Here is a 16,829-nt window from a genome sequence, read left to right as displayed (position 1 = left end):
CAGCAATCTGGGGGAATATTTTTAAAAACAAACATTTTTAAAAACAAGAATACCCAGCTTTATGGGATTTTGACTTGCTCTAATACCACCCACACCCCTTTCCCCAGCTCCATGGTAGTCTTGAAAACAAGAGCCTGCAATCATGGTAAAAACCAGCAGCCTAGCCAACACTGGAGGAGTCAAATGAACTGGGAGCTCTTTCAAAGCCCTGTTTTCAGAGAGTTGTCATTATTTGACCTGTCTGGCAGTTTTCTGGTGAACCATTCTTAAAAGACGTGTCTTTATGTAACCTGACAGAGAAATGCACAGTGCAAACAGAATTTTCTTCAGAGTCATTTGTTGAAAACAATTAGCAACAACTGGCTTAAAAACATAGCTAACATAGCTGCCTGAGGTGCTGATAACAATTGGGGCAAACAACCCAACAAAAAACTTAAAAAGCTGAGGAATGAGATGTCTGTAAGGGTCTTTGAAAAGATCGGACATATCCCTGGGAATCTAGAACACCAAGTACATACATACAGCCATGTGTATGTTCAAGGCTGTTTGCATGCTCGGAAAAGACCTGAGAAGGTCCTAACCTTTATCTCTGGCTAACCTTGGGGCTCTGTGTAAGCAGGAAGTAGAGGCTAAGGTGAAGTTGTAAACTGCCTAGCTGAGTACCCCTACACACACACAGCCTCAGGAAAGACTGAGAGACTTACTAGTTCTAAACATTAAGAAAATCTCTGTCCAGCCATTAGCTAACCACCAAGCTAACCAAGAACAGAATTTAGTGGTCAAATGTGACAAAGAGTACAGACTTTACAGAATTAGTTTGGTAAAGTCACTAGGCCAACAACAACAACAAACTCTGGGAAAGGGGAAGAATCTGATTTCTAGAGCTGCCACATTATATTATTTAAAATACCCAGTTTTCAACAAAAAACTATAAGACATGTAATGAAACAAGAAAGAATGGCCCATATACAGGGGGGAAAAGCAATTCATAGAAACTGAGGTAGCTCAAACATTGGATTTACTAGACAAAGACAACGATCTACTTAACTATGTTCAAAGAATTAAAGGAAACTATATATAAAGAACTAAAGGAAAATATCACAATATATCACCAAATAGAGAATATCCATTACTAGGTAGAAATGATAGGAAAGAACCAAATAAATTCTGGCATTGAGAATTATAGTAACTGGAATGAAAAATTCACTAGAGGGGATCAACACCAAATTTGAGCAGGCAGAAGAAAAAAATCAGTAAACTTTAAGGTAGGTCAATTGAAATTATCCAGGCTGAGAAACAGAAAAAAAAAAAAAAAAAAAGAATGAAGAAAAATGAACAGAGCCTCAGAGAGCTGTAGGGCCCAGCAACTCTAACAACATACACATAATAATGGCCCCAGAAGGAGAGGAAAGAAAGGGACAGAGAGAATATTTGAAGAAATGATGGCTGATAACTCCCCAAACTTGAGGGAAAAAAATTTATATACATGTCCAAGAAGTTCAACAAATTTCAGGTAGGAATACCTCAAAGGGATTTATACTTAGACATACCATAATCAAACTGTTGGAAACAGAATATTGAAAACAAGAACAGAGAAGATTCATCCTGTAGAACCATTCCTTAGTAAGGCTTAAGAGCTGATTTCTTTTCAGAAACCATTGAGGAAGTGTGATGAAAGAAAGTGCCAAGCAAGAATTCTGTGTTCAGTGAAACATCCTTTAAAAATGAAGGAGAAATGAAGACATTCCCACATAAAAATTGAGAGAATTTATCACTAGACCTCCATTATACAAAATACTTTATAAAGAGAGTCATTCAAACTGAAATGAAAGAGCACTAGGCACAGGAATAAAGGGCATATGAAGAAATAAAGAGCATTAATAAATGTAACTATATTGGTAAAATATAAAGAACAATATAAATGCATTTTTCCTTGTCACATTTCTCCCCTCCTATCCAACTGCGTGAAGCAATAATCTGGGTCAATAGGCATACAATGCATAAAGATATAATTTGTATAACAGTAACAACACAAAGGAGGGTAGAGGGAACAAAAGGGAACAAAATCTTTTTTGTATACTATTGAAATAAAGTTGGTATTAATCCAAACTAGGTTGCTATAAATTGTTAATTGTAATCCCTAGAGCAACAATTAAAAAATAACTTAAAAATATATAGTAAAGATATATAGTGAAAAAATATATAGTAAAATGACAAAGAATGAAAATGTCACACTAAAAAATACCTATTTAACACACAAGAAGGAAATAATGGAGAAATAGAGGGATAAAAAGACAAAATTTTAAGAGAATGGAAAGACAAGCCACAGACTGAGAGAAAATATTTGCGAAAGACATATCCGCTAAAGGACTATTATCTAAAATATACAAAGAACTCTTAAAACTAAACAGTAAGAAAATGAACAATATGATTAAAAATTGGGTAAAAGACTCAGACAACTCACCAAAGATGGTATACAATGGCAAATATGCATATGGAAAGATCTTCAACATCATATGTCATTAGGGAATTGTGAATTAAAACCACAGGATACCTGTACATATGTATTAGAATCCCCCAAATCCAAAATGGTGATGATACCAAATGTTGGCAAGTTTTTGCAGAATGAAACATGATGAGCACTGACTAATGTATAGACTTGCTGAATCACTATATTATACATCTGAAACTAATACAACACTGTATGTTAATTATACTGGAATTAAAGTGAAAAAACTTAATAAAAAAGAAATGAATCATCCCCCTACCATACAACTCAGTGGGCTCAGCTGATTAAAAAATCAGCGGGCTCAGCTGTGGAAAAGCTGGGCAGGTTATAGGAAACTGAGTCCCAGCCCTTAAAGGTATAGTACAATATACAGCCCCGTGGAGATACAGCATAGAAGCAGCGGTTTGAAAAACACCTGGGGTATACAAGAGGGAGATTTATTTACTAATCTCAAAGTGTGTGCTAGAGGGTCAGGGTTCTTTGGGAGACTTCTCTAAGAACAAAAGAGATGGCAGGTGCCATTTCCCTCCTCCATTCCCCGCTCCCCCAAGCCTAGACACGTGGACATCTGTGGGAACCAGCACAGTGCCAACAATCTCCACCTCGCTTGCTAACAGTAGACCTAGTCCCCACAGATATGCCCCCTCCAACCTGGAGATGTAGCTGACTTTCTTTTTTTTTTTTTTTTTTTTAAGATTTTATTTATTTATTTGACAGAGATAGAGACAGCCAGTGAGAGAGGGAACACAAGTAGGGGGAGTGGGAGAGGAAGAAGCAGGCTCATAGCGGAGGAGCCTGATGTGGGGCTCGATCCAAGAGCGCCGGGATTACGCCCTGAGCCGAAGGCAGACGCTTAACCGCTGTGCCACCCAGGCGCCCCTGTAGCTGACTTTCTTAACACACAGAAACAGACACAGAGTTAAAATAAGGAGACAGAGGATATGTCCCAAATGAAAGAACAAGACAAAATCACAGCAAGAGAGCTAAACAAAACAGAGATAAGTAATATGCCTGATAAAGACTTAAAAGTAATGGTTATAAAAATATTCACTGGACTTGAGAAAAGAGTGGAGGACTTCAGTGAGACCCTCAACAGAGATAAAAAACATAAAAAAGAACCAATCAGAGATAAAGAACTCAAAAACTGAAATTAAAAATACACCAGATGGAATAAATAGTAGACTGGAGGGAGCAGAAAAATGGATCAACAACCTGGAGGACGGAATAATGGAAAGCAATCAAGGTGAACAGGAGAGAGGAAAATTATAACAGTAAATGAAAATAGGGAATTCAGTGACTCCCATCAAGTCTAACAACATTTGCATTATAGAGATCTGAGAGGAAGAGAGAGGAAAGGGGACAGAAAATTTATTTGAAGAAATAATAGCTGAAAACTTCCCAAATATGGGGATGGAAACCAGAAATCTAGATCCAGGAGACACAGAGAGCCCCCAGCAAAATCAGTGCAAGGAGGAACACACCAAGACACATAGTAATTAAAATGCAAAAAGTGATAAAGAGAGAATTTTAAAATCATCAAGAGAAAAGAAAGCAATTACATACAAGGGAAACCCCGTAAGGCTGTCAACTGATTTTTCAGCAGAAACTGCAGACCAGAAAGGAGTGGTGTGATATATTCAAAGTGCCGAAAGAAAAAAAACCTGCAGCCAAGAATATTCTATCCAGCAAGGCTATCATTTAGAATAGGAGAGATAAAAAAAATTTTCCAGACAATGAAAAGTTAAAGGAATTCTTGACCACTAAACCAGCCCTATAAGAAATGTTAAAGGGGACTCTTTGAGTGGAAAGGAAAGACCGTAAGTAGGAATAAGAAAAGTAGGAAGCACAAAAGCCCTAAAAATAAGTATATCTGTAAGAATCAGTCGAAGGATTCTCAGAATAAAAGAATGTGATGTGACACACTATACCCAAAGTGTGGGGGTGAGGAGAAGAGTAAACAATAGATTCAGACTTAAGTGACAGTGAACTTAGTAAAGACTGCTATGCATAAGATGTTATATATAAACCTACTGGTAACCACAAATAAAAAGCCAGTAATAGATATGTAAAAATAAAGAGAAAGGAAAAGGAAAGCCAGCAAATCATGAGAGAAGAGAGCAAGAGAAGAAAGGAACAGAGAAGAACTACAAAAACAAACGTTAAACAAGTAACAAAATGGCAATAAGTATATTTAACCTATCAATAATTACTTTAAGTGTAAATGGACTAAACACTTCAATCAAAAGACAGGGTGATGGAATGGATAAAAAAAGCAAGACCTATCTATATGCCACCTACAAGAGACTCGAACACTAATTTGAAAAGATAAATGGACCCCTATGTGTATTGCAGCTTTATATACAATAGCCAGATTATGGGAGCAGCCCAAGAACAAACAGATGGTTGCCAGAGGGTAGGTGGGTGTGGGGATGGGTAAAATAGGTGAAGGGGATTATGAGTAAACTTATTTTTTTTTTTAAGATTTATTTATTTGAGGGAAAGAGAGAGAGCCCAGGAGGTGGGGAGGGGCAGAGTGAGAGGGAGAGAGAGTCTTTTAAGCAGACTCCATGCTGAGTACAAAGCCTGACATGGGGTTTGATCTCACGACCCTGAGATCAGCACCTGAGCCAAAACCAAGAGTTAGACGCTTAACCGCCTGAGCCACTCAGGCACCCTGAGAGTAAATTTACCTTGATGAGCACTGAGTAATGTGTAGAATTGTTGAATCACTGTATTGTACACCTCTAACTAATACAACACTATATATTAACTATACTGGAATTAAAATTTAGAAAAAGACCAAAAAAAAAAAAAAAAGAGTTGCAGTTTACATTAGAGACAGTGATTTAAGTTCTTTCAGACAGCTTCCTCACTCTCATATAAAAAACTTCTTTTCATCAGGAGATGAATGTGGCATTTCAGGTTGCTTTTATTGACACATAGCTTTTTTCTCCTCTGAAGGAACGTATTTTTTATTATAACTAACTTGTTTGCCATTCTGAGATATTTTTGACATTCATTGAAACATTCAGAAATCATGCTTTGTAGTAACAATACAATTTTTCATATCCATATTCTTTCTTAAAATTGAGGTGTAATTTTTCATATAATAAAATACACACTTCTCACAAAACACAATTGTTTATAGCAGCATTATTTATAATAGCCAGAAAGATGAAAGCAACCTAGATGTCTGTCATCAGCTGATGAATGGATAAACAAAATGTGGTATATTCATACAATGGAATATTCTTAGGCCATAAAAGAAATGAAATACTGACAGATGCTAAAACATAAATGAACCTTGACTTCCCTCAAACATCTTCCCCATTCTCCAGATCCTCTCCCTCAGTCTGGCTAAGACTGATCCAGATTTTTCTTATATCAGTAGTTCGTCCTTTGTTATTATATCCATATACCACTTTGTTTATCCATTCTGTTGATGGACATTTGAGTTCCTTCTTGTTTGAGGCCATTATGAATAAGGATGCTATGAACCTGTTTATACAAGTCTATTTGTGGACATACCTTTTGCATTTCTCTTGGGTTAATAACTCAGAGCAAAATGGCTCAGTCAGAGGGGAGATATATTTTTAACTTTGTAAGAAGCTGCCAAATAGTTCTCCAAAGGTTTGTCTTATGGTTTTTAATATTATAGCAGGATGACAAATTTTAACATTTAATATGTCTTTCTCTTCCTTCTTACCTTTAGTTCTATTCCTCAGAGTCAACTTCTTTTACTATTTTGGGGGTATATTCCCTAAGATTGTTATGCTTTAACAAATGCATATTTATATGTGTGTTTATACAATCTTTCTTTTTTTGTTACGAAGTATAGTTGACACATAATGTTACATTAGTTTCAGGTGTACCACATAGTGGTTGGACGAGTCTGTACATTGTGCTTTGCTCACCACAAGTGTAGCTACCATCTGTCGCCATACAACGCTATTACAGTATCATTGACTGTATTCCCCATGCTGTGCCTTTCATTCCTGTGACTCATTCATTCCCTAACTGGAAGCCTGTCTCCCATTCTCCTTCACCCATTTAGCCCACCTCCCCACTCCCTCCCTCTGGCACTGTCAGTTTGTTCTCTGTACATATGGGTCTATTTCTGTTTTTTGTTTGTTCATTTGTTCTGTTTTTTAGATTCCATACATAAGTGGAATCATACGGTATTTGCCTTTCTCTGTTTGACTTATTTCACTTAGCATAATACCTTTTAGGTGTTGTTATTGCAAGTGGCAAGATCTCATCCTGTTTTATGGCTGAGTAATATTCCATGGTGTGGAATATGGATAGACACGTGTTGCTTCCATATTTTGGCTATATACAACCTTTCTATCTGTATGTGTCATATATGTATATTTACCACATGGTAGACAGCTTTCTTTTCTTTCTTTCTTTCTTTCTTTCTTTCTTTCTTTCTTCCTTCCTTCCTTCCTCCCTCCCTTCCTTCCTTCCCTTTTTTTTTTTTTTTTGTGATTTTATTTATTTATTTGACAGAGAGACAGCCAGCGAGAGAGGGAACACAAGCAGGGGGAATGGGAGAGGAAGAAGCAGGCTCCCAGCAGAGCAGGGAGCCCGATGCAGGGCTCGATCCCAGGACGCTGGGATCACACCCTGAGCCGAAGGCAGATGCTTAACGACTGAGCCACCCAGGCGCCCCTGTAGACAGCTTTCTTTACTTAAGAATCTTTTTATATTATCGCTTAGAGATATTGTTTATTCTTTTTTAATGCCTGCACAGTACTCTCATTATAAGAAATTTACCTAACAAGCCTAGGAGACATATATGTGGTATCAATTTTGCTATTATAAACAATGCTACAATAAGCATCCTTGTGTCTTTGCATACTTTTGCGTGTATCTTCAGGATAAGTTCAAAACAATGGACTCATTATGTCAAAGGTTAGTATATCTTTAAAAATTGGTAGACATTGCCAAATTTTTTTCTAAAAAGATAATACAAGGTATATTCCCAACAACAGAGTGTGAGAGTACTTTTTTAAAAAATAATATAATGTTTTATTAGTCAAATTAATAAGGTTTTTTTTATTTAAAAGATTTTATTTGTTTATTTGAGAGAGAGAGAGAGCTTGACCATGAGCAGGGAAAGGGGCAGAAGGAGAGGGAGAAGCAGACTCCCCCCTAAGCAGGGAGCCTCATGTCGGGCTCAGTCCCAGGACCCTGAGATTGTGATCTGGGCTGAAGGCAGACAGTTAACTGACTGAGCCACCTAGAAGCCCCAAGAGTACTTCTTTTTTTAATAATCTTGTCAACATTAGATTCTTTTATCAAATGTAAACAATTTTGTCAGTCTTGGCAGGTCATCTACTTCCTTCCCCCGGCACTAAAAAGCTACCCTAAAACACCCCAGGAAGATAGAATTTACTCAATATTTAAATACTTCAAAGAGTGTCACACCTTCTGCAGTATCCTTTGAAAACCCTTTCCAATATTTTATTTATTTATTTTTGTTGTTGTTTTTTTAAGTCGGTTCCATGCCCAGCATGGACCCCAATGCAGGGCTTGAACTCACAACCCTGAGATCAAGACCTGAGCTGAGATCAAGAGTCTGATGCTCAACCAACTGAGCCACCCAGGCGCCATTTCCAATATTTTAGTCTACACTGTTGGTAACATTTTCCTGTTATCATTAGTCATTAGGGATAATGTTTAGTGGCGGGGTAGCATTTGGGGGGCAAAACTTATGGATCTTGCTGATTTGATTAGTAGCCTGAATAGGGTTGAAGAATTACTGAAGTGTAAATGTTTACTTGCTACATGTTGAGGATTTGGATATACTTCAAATAAATCTGACACATGGCCATTAGCTGTAGTCCAAGAAAGAATTCAGACTCCTGAAAAATATATCAGAATGACAGCTCTGAGTAGTTTAAATATTTTGTCCTGGTTACTTGGATAACAAATTGCAATAGGATTCTAAGAAAATCAGAAAATGGTCAAGTGCTTCCAAAACACACTAACTTATGATGGGGTGGGGACGGTGTAAGGTTCTCTTCTACAAATAGTGTTAGTTTAATTGTAAGATATTGCTACTTTGGTGGGAACTCAGTATTGGAAAATTAGCTTTAAAATTAAAGCTTCATCATATGGTTTCCAATTTTAACTTGTCCAGATCTGGATGAAAAAAAGCTTCTAGTTGCCATAACAGTACCTGTAATAGAAAAAAAGATAGATTTAAGCATTCGAAGTGAATATTTTGTTTATTCATAGTTCAAAATCATGAATTCCTTTTAGATTGTTCTTTTTTTTTTAATTAAATAATTTATCTGAGAGAGAGCGGGCAGTGGGGGGAGTTGGGGGGACAGAGGGAGAGGGAGAGAGAGTCTCAAACAGGCTCCACACTCAGCGTGGGGCCCGATGTGGGGCTTGATCTTACAACGCTGAGATCATGACCTGAGCTGAAACCAAGAGTTGGACGCTTAACTGACTGTCCCACCCAGGCCCCCCTTTTAGATTTTTCAATTAGAAAAATCACATTAAAATTTAGATTTTTAAATTGTTAGTGTCCAAATAATAGTATCATACTTTATTTCCGTTTTTAATGTGCTTTCGTATATATTGCATTAATGCTTACAGAACACTTGTTTAAAATGAATAAATAAAATTTGACTTTAGGTTATTATTAGCTATATGTGATTTTTGAAATGCATGTTGATGTTTGTGATCTGCTGAAAGGGCGCAAAAGTGATTTGAGATACAGCTTCTTACAAGGGGTTGTTATTTTGAAGCTGAAAGTTGGTTATTTAGTTGGGCTTTTTGTGCCAATTAAGCCTGGCATTTAGTGCCTTTCCAGTACAGCTTCAACCTAGTTTTAGGTCCTGATCTTTCATTTTTCAGTCCATGAAAGTTCAAATATGCTTATTGTGTGCCCACTTTATCATTAGGTGATCTAAGTAATTGGTTCTGTTTTTTATTTTTTAATTTATTTTTATTTTTAATTTTTAAAAAAGATTTTATTTATTTGAGAGAGAGAGTGAGAAAGAAAGAGAACACAAGCCAGGGGATTGGGGGGCGGGCAGAGGGAGAAACCAACTCCTCACTGAGCAGGGAGCCTGATGCGGTCTCCATCCCAGGACCCTGGGATCATGACCTGAGCCGAAGACAGGACACTTACCTGACTGAGCCACCCAGGCATACAAGAGGTAGATAATGTGATGATGCAAATAGTTACTATACAAGGCAGAATGCACAAGTTCAGGCGAAGTATAAACCAGAACTATGAGGAGAAGAAAAAGGGAAAGAAAAGTGGCGGGGTAAGGATTTACTAATTGCCTACCACAGGCCAGGTTTTGTGCTAGCGTTTATATCCAGCCAGGTTTGGGATGAAACCAAAATGTTTAAATGTTTAAATTAAAATGGACTGTTTGCTTTTCCCAGACACCTTTAATTCCTTCTCACCTCTGCAAACTCTCTTTGTTGTTTTCTGAATAACAACAGCAAACATTTACACAGTGCTACGTGCTGGGCACTGTTCTAAATATTCTTCATTTAATTCTCATGTCTACTTTTGTATTTTATAAAAGTGGAAAATAAAAGCACAGAGTAACTTGCCCAAAGTCACCAAACTAGTGGCAAAGCTAGGATTCAGAGCTAGGCAATGTATTTCCAGAGTCCAAGCTCTTAACCACTACACTCACTAAAATGCTTTTTTCTCAGGTGAAAGGTCTGCCTTATGATGCTTTCCCTAATTTCTTCATCCTTTCCATAGATTGAATTACTCTTGACCCTTTTCTGAATTCATTATACTTTCTCAGTACTTCTTTTTTGACATTTATACTTATAGTATATATTGTAATTATTTGTGGTTTAAAAAAAAAAATCTCTGCATTTGACTAAGAGTCTGTAAGGGTAGAATCCATATTTCCTTTGTCTCTGTACCCTGAACAGTGCTCCATACAAGAGTTTGCACATGTAAAGGGGATGGTTGAATAAATTATTGTTCCTTTAACATCTGAAACGTGGTATGGGGTGGAGGGGATAAACTTGTCTAGTGTGGGAAAAATTAGGAAAAATTCATGGGAAGCTAGATTTTGGGCTGATACAGGAAATTACTGTCAAACATGGCTTTTCAGAAGTGTTGAGAGCATGTATTGCCTGTCACAGAGGTGTGTATGAAAAATACAAGTTAACAACTTGATGGGAATGTTGTGAGGGGAATTGCCTATTTGTTAGGGCCTGAGATTTGATGAACTCTTAGATCCTTTCTAATTCGAAGATGTTCTGATCCTGCAATGTGATATAATTATTTCTCCTACTGAATTCACATTGTTCTTGATGTTTTTAATGGTACACATATTATTCTATCATGTGGTTTTTGTTTACATGTTTTAATACCTTTTAGATATTATAAAGTTAGGTTTTAAAGATTTGGGTGAAAATGAAATCTAAGCCAGGAGACCTAGCATACTCAAACTGTGGCTTGCCTCTTCTACTCTGTAAGAAGTCATCAAAAGAAATAAATCCTAGGATGATGACTGGCAAGACCTAAATCTAGCACTGACTCTAAAAAGTAAGTAAGGCCTAAATAGCTTTTTACCACAGCATCTATTTTAGTATCTCATCATGTCCTATAGGCCACCTGTCCTCATTCCCATGGTCCAGAATTTTGTGTGTTTTGCCACTGTGAAGTGAAGAAAGTTAAGTTTTATTATTAGTTCTAATGAATACTCTCCAGTGCCAGGGGAAATGGAACCCAAGTGAGAGTGTTTACTCTTGATACCTGTTGGCAGGTAGAGATAGCTAGGAGCAATCCCTGGCTTTTCTTGCTCTGCCAGGTAAAAGGAAGGGAGAAGGAAGATTGTGCCTATATACCTCTTACTTTATTTTAATATCTTGGCTTTAGTATCTTAATGGCTTTAATATCTTAATGGCTGGATGTTGAGGTAAGATCAACATATAATCAACTGATTTTAAAATGTAAAATTGAGTAAGTTCTGAAATATATGTATCTGTGAAACCATCACCACAGTCAAGATAGTAAACATATCCATGAACCCAGAGTTTCTTCATGTATACTTCTGTGTAATCCCTCCTCTCATTACTCCTCACCCCTCATCCCAAAGCAGCCACTGCTCTTGCTTTCTATCACTATAGATTAATTTGCATTTTCTAGGGTTTTATATAATGGAACCCTATAGTATGTATTCTCTGTTCTTGTCTGCCTGAAATTTATTTATTTTTGCATGAATCAATAGGTCATTCCTTTTTATTACTGAGTAGTAGTTCATCATATGGATATATCACAATTTATTGTTGATTTGGGTTGTTTATAGTTTTTGGCTACTACAAATAAAGCTACTCTGAACTGTGAACATTCATGTATAAATCTTTGTATGAACATTTGGTTTCTTTTGAGTGAATACCTAAGAGTGGAATGACTGGATCATACACTAGGTATGTGTTTAATATTTTTTTAAAGTTTTATTTAAATTCCAGTTAGTTACCATACATGTAATATTAGTTTCAGGTGTACAATTTAGTGATTCAGCACTTCCATACAACATCTGGTGCTCATCAGGACAAGTGCACTCCTTAATCCCCATCACTCACTTAACCCGTTCCCCGCACCCACCTCCCCTCTGATAACCATCAGTGTGTTCTCTGTAGTTAAAGAGTCTGTTTTTTGGTTTGCCTCTCTTTTTTTCCCCATGATCATTTGTTTTGTTTCTTAAATTCTACATATGAGTGAAATCATATGGTATTTGTCTTTCTCTGACTTACTTCACTTAGCATAATACTCTCTACCTCCATCCATGTCGTTGCAAGTGGCAAGATTTAATTCTTTTTGGTGGCCAAGTAATATTCCACTGTATATATATATACCACAACTTCTTTGTCTGTTTATCAGTCAGTGGTCATTTGGGCTCTTTCCATAATTTGGCTTTTGAGAAACTGTCAGACTGACTTCCAAAGTGATCCTACTGTTTCACCTTCCCACTAGCAGTGTATGAGAGTTCTCGTTCCTCCACATCCTGATCGGTGCTTGGTATGGTCAGGCTTTAATATTAATCATTCTAACCAGTGTGTAGTGCCATCTCCTTGTGGTTTTAATTTACATTTTCTTAATGACTAATGATGTTGAGCATTTTTTCAAGTGCTTATTTGCCATTTGTGTATCTTCTTCTGAAGAGTCTATTCAAATCTTTTGCCTATTTTGGGACACAATTGGTTCTTTGTTTTTTTAAAGATTTTATTAATTGAGAGAGAGAGCATGAGCAGAGGGGAGGGGCAGAGGGAGAGGGAGAAACATAGGGAGCCCTATGTGGGGCTCCATCCCAGGACCCCGGGATCATGACCTGAGCAGTCAGATGCTTAACTGAGCCACCCAGGTGCCCCTGGTTGTTTTTTTAATTGAGTTTTGAAAGTTCTTGATATATTATGTATCTAAGTTCCTTATTAGATATATGCTTTGCAAAAGTTTTCTCCTAGTCTGTGACTTCCTTTTCATTCTTTTCGTAGTGTCTTCTAGTAGTAGAGTAGAAGTTTTTTATTTTTTATTAACTCCCAGTTACTGTTTGTTCTTTTATGGATTTACTTCTGGTTTTGGATCTAAGCAATCTCTGTCTAATCCAGGGTCACCAAGACCTTTTCCTATGTTTTTTTGTAGACATTTTATACTTTAAGTTTTACATTTAGATCTATAACCCATTTTGAACTAATTTTTGCATATGGCACAAAGTATGGATCCAAGTCCATTTTTTACTTAATGTATTATCAGTTATAGTGCGATTTGTTGGGAAAGTTACGTGTTCTCCATAGCATTGCCTTTGTCAAAAATCAATTGTTCATAAATATGTGGGGATTATATCTGGACTCTCTTTTCTGTTCAGTAGTCTATTTGTCTGTCTTTACATGAATACTATACTTTTATGATTATTGTAGTTTTGTAATAGTTCTGGAAATTAGGTAGCCTTAGCTCTCAACTTTATTTTTCTTTTTCAGAGTTATTTGGCTATTCTAGCTCCTTTGCATTTCCATAGAAATTTTAGAATCAGCTCGTCGATTTCTAGTAAAAAAAAATCTTCCTGGGATTTTTGAGGAATTATGTTGAATGTATAGATTTTTTTAGGGGGAATTGACATCCAAACGATAGTGAGTTTTCTGACCCATAAACAAAATATTTATCTCCATTTCTTTAGGTATTCTTTAGCTTTCTTCAGCAATGTATTATAGTTTTCACTGTATAGGTCTTACACATCTTTTGTCAGATTTATCCCTAGGTATTTCATATTTCTGATGTTATTGTGAATGATATTTTTCAGTTTCAATTTTTTATTGCTAGTATGCAGAAATATAATCAATTTTTGTATTGTACAAACAATTTTTCATCTCTTATCCTTGCTTAAACTACTTATTAAATTTATTAGCTTAAAAAAAACTCCATCAGGTGTTCTATTTAGACAATCATATCATTTGTGAATAAAGACAGTTTTGTTTTTATCCCTTTATCATTAGGAGATGGCCTTTTTTCCTTGCTAAGTCTTTGCTCTGAAATCTGCTTTGGTTGATTGAATATAGCCATTCCAGTTTTCATATTTTAACTAGTATTAACGTGGTATATCTTCTTCCATCCTTTTACTTTTAACCTATTTGTGACTTTATATTTAAAGTGCATTAAAAAAAATAATAAAGTGCATTAGCATTGGGGTGCCTGGTGGCTCAGTTGGTTAAGTGGCCAACTCTTGATTTTGGCTCAGGTCATGATCTCAGGGTCCTAGGATCAGCCCCATGTCGGGGCTCTGTGCTCAGCAGTGAGTCTGCTTCAGGATTCTCTCTTCCTCCGTCCCTCCCCCTGCTTGCTTGGTCTCTCTCTAAAATAAATAATCTTTAAAAAAATTGCAGTGCATGGGGCGCCTGGGTGGCTCAGTCTTTAAGCGTCTGCCTTCGGCTCAGGGCGTGATCCCAGCGTTCTGGGATCGAGCCCCACATCGGGCTCCACCGCTGGGAGCCTGCTTCTTCCTCTCCCACTCCTCCTGCTTGTGTTCCCTCTCTCGCTGGCTGTCTCTCTGTCAAATGAATAAATAAAATCTTTAAAAAAAAAATTGCAGGGGCGCCTGGGTGGCACAGCGGTTAAGCGTCTGCCTTCGGCTCAGGGCGTGATCCCGGCGTTATGGGATCGAGCCCCACATCAGGCTCTTCTGCTATGAGCCTGCTTCTTCCTCTCCCACTCCCCTGCTTGTGTTCCCTCTCTCGCTGGCTGTCTCTGTCTGTCAAATAAATAAATAAAATCTTTAAAAAAAAAAAAAAATTGCAGTGCATTAGCATCATTTAGTTGAGTCTTGCTTTTTTTCTTCCATTCTGGCAATCTCTGCCTTTAATTGGGGTCTTTAGACTATTTAAATTTGATGTGATTATTAATATGGTTAAGTTTTTTTTTTTTTAAGATTTTATTTATTTATTCGACAGAGATAGAGACAGCCAGCGAGAGAGGGAACACAAGCAGGGGGAGTGGGAGAGGAAGAAGCAGGCTCATAGCGGAGGAGCCTGATGTGGGGCTCGATCTCATAATGCGGGGATCACGCCCTGAGCCGAAGGCAGGCGCCCAACCGCTGTGCCACCCAGGCGCCCCTAATATGGTTAGGTTTGAGTCTGTCTTATTATTTGTGTTCTCTTTGTCCCTGCTATTTGTTATTCCCTTCTACCTTTTTATTTTTCAGTCTTCTTTTGGATTACTTTTTATGACTCCATTTTATTTTTATCTTATTTAAAGAGATTAAACAAACTTACCCAAAACAAAACAAACAAAAAAGCATCCTTACCGATTTGGTTAAAAATGGCATTTTTCTATTTAATCAAGGTGAGGTTGAGTATTTTCTCAAATATTGTGAACTATGTATATTTATTATTTTGTGAAGAAAATTAGCCGTATTTTCCTGCCCATGTGTATGTAAGATCAGTGTGAATACTTTTTGCCTTTTACATATTCATTGAATGGTTGAGCTTTCTATATGGCAGATTTCTAGTAAAATTAACTGCCCCAATGTTTCATTTTAATCTTCTTCATTAATATTCAGAATGTTCACAACTCAAAAAATCATTATAGGTTGTGGAGTTACCTATTTTTAAAACAGTGCTTAAGATATATATTCTGTAAACACATACATACTGCTTGGAAATAAGAAGTGGCAGTTAAATTTCTTGAGGAGGTTAGAGTTTGTTAAATAACAAAAAGTCAACTGAGTAAATTTTAAAGACCTAATGGGCTTTAATAAATGATTCATGAATTGGGCAGCATCCCATTTAGAAGGGGGGGGGGTCCTCTGAAGTGTTGTTAAAATGGAAGGTTTTTATAGGAGGGTGGGACATAAAAGTTATTAGCAAAAGAAAAGGATTGTTCCAGGCGAGGCTGCTTTCCCTTAGGTGGAAAAGCAAGGGGTCTTATATCTTGCAGGCTACCTCATCTTCGTGGGGATGCGGAGGGTCTAGGTGGCAGACTCTGGCACTGATCAAAAAATTCCTGACTAGTGAAGACTGCATTTCTGGGGGAGGTTGAAACTAAAATTAGATGAGGATTTAAGCCTTGGTTTGGGAACTTGGTCTAAAAGACACCATTTTGGACCTGTGGTTTTCTTTTTAACAGGGTCATAAGTAGGTAATTGTCACAGGAACTCCGGAATCAGAAGCTGTGATTGGGCATGTAGGTAGAAGAACAGACATTGTTGGTAGACCTAGATAGCTCTGCCTTCATGACGGTTGAAACCGGTGTGTCCTGTTAGAACATTCTTGACTCAGGTATCCTTAAATAGCTGGTCTGGTAGAAAGTGTCACGTGACCATTCACGCCCTACTTAATCTTACACTTTCTCAGTCTGACATCATTAAGTTCTTTGCAGCTCTAAAAACCTTTGGTTTTATTATCCAGGGGACAGATTCTATTCTTATGAAAATCCATACTTGTTGAGAAATAGTTGGGGGAAAATCAGGAAAATTCTGTATACTAGCTAAACTTTTTAGGGATAGTGAACTCCCAAATCCTTGATTATTTTCTTTTAATACATTAAAAATGGTAAAATTAGTTAAATTACTTTCATGCAATTTTGGCAGAGAACTGTATATTCGGTGTTTCCTTTTTCAGCATTGCCAAAAGATGACAGGTTGGAATTTTAAAGAGCGCAGGGAATTTCTTAAGCCTGAATATTGTCTAAATACGGACTTAGGTGGGAAAAAAAATTGGCTGCAGAAACCCTCATGGTTTTTCAGAGAAGTTATTATTTATGCAAACATTCTCTTGGCTTAAATATTTTAATTAAAAGTCACGATTCGGCGTAAGCTCTCGTCGGGCTTCGGAA

The 16,829-nt window shown here is 37.0% G+C and overlaps 1 protein-coding gene and 1 long non-coding RNA gene across 2 annotated transcripts in view; one reads left to right on the top strand and one right to left on the bottom strand.

The window, feature by feature from the left end:
- SCP2 (sterol carrier protein 2) overlaps positions 1 to 16,829 on the top strand; it is a 116,357-nt gene that overhangs the window by 67,838 nt on the left and 31,690 nt on the right. The window lies entirely within an intron of this gene.
- LOC103670704 overlaps positions 8,050 to 16,829 on the bottom strand; it is a 51,618-nt gene continuing 42,838 nt past the window's right edge. Inside the window, exon 3 of the long non-coding RNA XR_570642.2 lies at positions 8,050 to 8,693. This is a non-coding gene — a long non-coding RNA (uncharacterized LOC103670704). The remainder of the gene's footprint in view (positions 8,694 to 16,829) is intronic.

This window comes from Ursus maritimus, unplaced genomic scaffold (genome assembly GCF_017311325.1).
Source record: "Ursus maritimus isolate PB19 unplaced genomic scaffold, ASM1731132v1 scaffold_12, whole genome shotgun sequence".
Lineage (NCBI taxonomy): Eukaryota > Metazoa > Chordata > Mammalia > Carnivora > Ursidae > Ursus > Ursus maritimus.
This window is presented reverse-complemented; position numbering and strand designations above follow the sequence as displayed.